A 5010-nucleotide genomic window follows, 5' to 3' on the forward strand; every position below is an offset into this window, starting at 1 on the left:
TTGTTTTTTCATGCAAATAACACATTGAGCATAACCGTTAAGCATGAAACCACCACACCAAGAATCTTTGGCTGTGTTTCCCTTTTCTTCCAACTATGCATAATCGCACATGTTCACAAGGATTTTTGGGAATTCAAAGTTAAGTACAAAACAGAAATCATATTGGTGTTTGTTCAAACAAACAAGTTCTGGAAATTCGGGTGATTCCTTAGAAAGGTAACCATACACATAGAAAACCCGAAAAAAAAAAAAACACCATGAAGTGACTCCAAAGTTGAGTTTTATTTGAATGAATAATGAGAAATCACTTTGCATACTCGCGTGAAAGCAAGGCTTACCGATTCAAAATGCATGAGTTTGGAATGAAGAAAGGCCATCTTTGATAATCTTTTCACAAGGCTAAAATATATCATTTGTAGTCCCCTTTTGAGCCTAGTAGCATTTTTTGGAAATAGCCGTGGCTAGGATCACACCCCACACTGGGGGCAAGTGCAAGAGACATAGAAAAAAAAAAAAACCTCAATGATTGAAAGTGCCCAAACAACACTGGAGGGCATAAAAGAAAATTCTCAATCATCAAAAGTGTTCAAACAAAGCTTGGGGGCATGAAGAAAAATCCAAAGGATCCAAAATTTTGAGCAAAAAAAAAACCAATACAATGATGCTCAAAATTAAATGAAAAAAAAAACAAAAACAAAGGGGAAGAGCCCAAGCCCAACACTAGGGGGCACGATAGACCATTTTGGAAAGACATTCCAAAGACAAAAGGTCGGCAAACAAGCACAAGTGATCCTTAGTCTTGAAATCCCTTAAACACCTTTTGAGCTTGCAAATATCATTTTCTTCATAACCAATAGCCCGAGCCTACATTACGTGCCTAATCAAGCCCTTTCTGATCAAAGGCAAGCAATCTGGATCGGTAGGCAGTGCTTTCTCATGCGAAACAAAATCATTATTCATGCAAATAAAATGAATGCTTTGAAGACCAGTTCTCGGTAACTCTCAAATTAAATCTTAAACTTTTTTGACCAACCAAATGTCACTTCATATTTTTCACCAAAAGCAAAACAAAAAGTTTTCATCACTTCTGGAAACCTCTCCATAGGAATCACTTGAATTTCTTCAGAAAGAGTTTGCTTTGAATCAATGTCAAAATGATTTCTGTGTCTGGAATAGCTTTGAAATTCCAAAATTTCTGCATGAAAAAACAACTCCTGGCCAAACCTTCCTTCACATAGCCTCATCCTTAAACCCGATTTGAACACTTGAGGGCAATCAAAAAATGCATGGTAAGGCTGGCTCCATGATTCCCTTTCTAAGAAATACCGGGCAAAATGGGCAACCCTTGAGATAAAGGGCGGAGGACAAAGAAGTATGATGACATCAAGTCTTTCTTAGAGGTCAAGATCACAAGATAGTACTCAAGTAAGCAAGAGCGAAAAAGCCATCGATGTTTACTATCAACACTCCAACTTTTGAGAAAAGAAAGACACCATGGAGAAATGGGGACCTATATTTCTCAGGTAAGTATACATGCATATTGATCATAATGCATTGGTTTCAACATTGTCATATCGGTGTTTCATCATCACCTTTTAGGGTAACGCGTTTTCTAACCCTACCTCATTTCGAGTGCGCCTTTGAGCCACCACTTCTCAGGTAGTGCGTTTTCTAACCCTACCTCATTTCGAGTGCGCCTTTGAGCCCTCACATCTCTTGGGTAGTGCGTCTTCCAACCCTACCTCCTTTAAAGTGCGCCTTTGAGCCATTGTTTTTCAGGTAGTGCGTTTTCTAACCCTACCACATTTCGAGTGCGCCTTTGAGCCCTCACCAACATTTTTCTGGGTAGGTCACCCATTACAATGAGGCCATTCTTCAACTTGGGTAGGTCACCCATTACAATGAGACCACTCTTTCCTTTTTCCTTGGGTAGGTCACCCATTACAATGAGACCAACATTTTTCTGGGTAGGTCACCCATTACAACGCGACCAATTCTCCATGTTTTGTTTATTTGGGTAGGTCACCCATAACAATGAGACCACTTCATATTTTTTCTATCCTCCACCTGGGTAGGTCACCCATAACAATGAGACCACTTCACATTTTTTCTATCTTCCACCTGGGTAGGTCACCCATTATAAAGCGACCACTTCACATTTTTTCTATCTTCCACCTGGGTAGGTCACCCATAACAATGAGACCACTTCACATTTTTCTCATCTTCCATCTGGGTAGGTCACCCATTATAATGAGACCGCACTTCATATTCTTTCCATTTGGGTAGGTTACCCATCATAGTGAGACCGTTTTCCACATTCTTTCCACCTGGGTAGGTCACCCATTACAATGAGACCATTTGTTCCACATATTCTTTGTTTTGGTTTAATGAGGTCGCCAGATGGGATCTCATGTAGCTTTGGTTAAAGGGAATCGCCAGATGGGATTTCAGGTTGACCGAGCTACCACATATTTTTTAAGTTCCAGTTGAATGAGGTCGCCAGATGGGATCTTATGTAGCTTTGGTTAAAGGGAATCGCCAGATGGGATTTCAGGTTGACCGAGCTACACACATTTTTTAGTTCCACTTTAATGAGGTTGCCAGATGGGATCTCATGTAGCTTTGGTTAAAGGGAATCGCCAGATGGGATTTCAGGTTGACCGAGCTACACACATTTTTTAGTCCCAATTTAATGAGGTCGCCAGATGGGATCTCATGTAGCTTTGGTTAAAGGGAATCGCCAGATGGGATTTCAGGTTGACCGAGCTACACACATTTTTTTAGTTTTGGTTTAATGAGGTCGCCAGATGGGATCTCATGTTGGTTCTGGTTAAAGAGGATCGCCGGACGGGATCTCAGGTTAGCCCAACCACACAGGATATTGGTTCTGGTTAAAGGGGATCGCCGGACGGGATCTCAGGTTAGCCCAACCACACACAGGATATTGGTTCTGGTTAAAGGGGATCGCTGGACGGGATCTCAGGTTAGCCCAACCACACACAGGATATTGGTTCTGGTTAAAGGGGATCGCCGGACGGGATCTCAGGTTAGCCCAACCACACAGGATATTGGTTCTGGTTAAAGGGGATTGTCGGACGGGATCTCAGGTTAGCCCAACCACACACGATATTGGTTCTGGTTAAAGGAGATCGCCGGACGAGATCTCAGGTTAGCCCAACCACGCAGATTTTGGTTTTGGTTCAAGGAGATCGCCTGATGGGATCTCAGGTTAAAAAAAAAAAACAAAAAAGGGAAAGAAAATGAAAAAGAGAGAAAGAAAGAAGAAGAGAGAAAGAAGGAAAGGAGAAGGAAAAAAAAGAAAGAAACATTTAGAGTTTTTCTTTACAAAGCTTACTATGCGAAACATTGAGGAGTTTTGCTTCGTAAGCATTGTAAAGAGGGGGCATCTGTTGCTACCCAATTTTTGACCCATGTTTTGATAAATTTTCAGAAAAATCCAAAAATAGCGAAAAACATTGAAAATCCAAAAAATACATTTTTAATACATTTGCATCGTTTTTAGCATTTTTAGCATCGTCTCAAAAGAATTTAAATTTTCAAAGACATTTGGAACGCGTTCAACTTTTAACGCGTTATTTTTAAAATCATTGATTTTCTTCATTGAGTCGACGTTGATATTGCTCGTTTTCAAAAAAATACAAAAAATTTAAGAAAAATCAAATTTACAAAAAAAGAAAGAAAGTTGAGGGACCAATTTTGAGATTCATGCAACATTTTACCTATAAATACTGGTCCACAACTCAAACAAAGGGGGGGGTCAATTTTGGAAACATCAGAAAAATACAAAAAAAACAACCTAAACCTAAACCTATCTCTAACCCCAGAAAGAAGAAGTCGCCGGCCCCCTCCAGGCTTTGGATTTTTTTTCTTCCTCATTTCGAGCTTCTTCTCCCTCAACCAGTGACAGCCGGCCATAGTCCAGCCCCCCACAGAGCCTCTCCACCCTCACAGCAGACCACCACACAGCCGCTCACCCTCCTTCCCCAAAGAAGGAGAACCGGCCACTCCCCTTTTCTTAGCCAAACACAGCCCCGAACCCTTCCCTTTTGATTTTCTTCTTCCTCAGCCGGTTCGACCATCTCCTTCTCCTTTTGAAACCGAAAGCCAGCAGTTGTCTCCAGCTCCTTCCCTCATCTTCCTTTCCCCAGCATCTTCAACCTTCAACGAACGGAGCCCACCACAGGAGCAGCCGATCTCCTTCTCCCTCTCCTTCTCCTAGCCATCAGCAGAACTCACGGCTCCCACTCCAGCTTTCCCACAGCCGGGTCTCTCTCACCCGACCCCTCACTTCCCTCTCCCAGCCGGCGACCCCAGCCTTTACAAGGGAGGAGAGCCACGGCAAATCCTCCTTCTCTAACCGGCTTTCAACAGTGCTCACAGACCGGCCACTAGCAGCAGCAGCCGATCTCCTTCACCGCCTGTCGCCAGCCTCCAGCACTCCTTGCTGCCAGTACATGGAACAAGGGAGAAGAGGATGAGCAGCAGCAGCTGATCTGCAACGAAGCAGACCCAACAGAGGCCGTGGCAGATCTGAAAAAAGGAGAGCCGGAATTGTTTGTGTTGTTGGTTTACGTTGCAGGTGACTGGGAGATGCACCGCCGGTACGGACGAGAAGAGAAGAAGGAGACGATCCCGATCTACCAGCTTGCTGGTCTTCACCGGCGGTGGCGCGTGAGGTCCACGCGCCGCCACTGGTCCCGCGCCCAGAAATCCTGCTGAACACTGTTCCGGCTTGCAGAAGGTGTTCCCTGTAAAATCCAGATTGTTTTGGGCTGTTATTGTAATTTTAATGTAATTTTTTTTGTTTATTAGTTGAATTTTTGTATTTTGTATTGTGGATGTAAAAAGAAAAAGAAAAAGAAAGAAAAGAAAAGAAAAGAAAAGGAAAAAATATAGTAAAAGTGAAGGTGTGTGCTTGTATGTTTTTTTTATGGATGTTTTTATTTATGATAAAATTGCAAAGATTAAAGAAGAATTTAATATTTTGAT

General features: G+C 42.4%; 1 long non-coding RNA gene across 1 annotated transcript; it reads left to right on the top strand.

Annotated features, from left to right (window-relative positions):
- Nucleotides 1-2847: 2847 nt before the first annotated feature.
- LOC127905056 (uncharacterized) lies at nucleotides 2848-3240 on the top strand. The gene is made up of 3 exons (XR_008058710.1): nucleotides 2848-2920; nucleotides 2984-3107; nucleotides 3169-3240. It is a non-coding gene; the product is annotated as an uncharacterized LOC127905056 (long non-coding RNA).
- Nucleotides 3241-5010: the final 1770 nt, after the last annotated feature.

Source organism: Populus trichocarpa, chromosome 3 (assembly GCF_000002775.5).
Source record: "Populus trichocarpa isolate Nisqually-1 chromosome 3, P.trichocarpa_v4.1, whole genome shotgun sequence".
Taxonomy (NCBI): Eukaryota; Viridiplantae; Streptophyta; class Magnoliopsida; order Malpighiales; family Salicaceae; genus Populus; species Populus trichocarpa.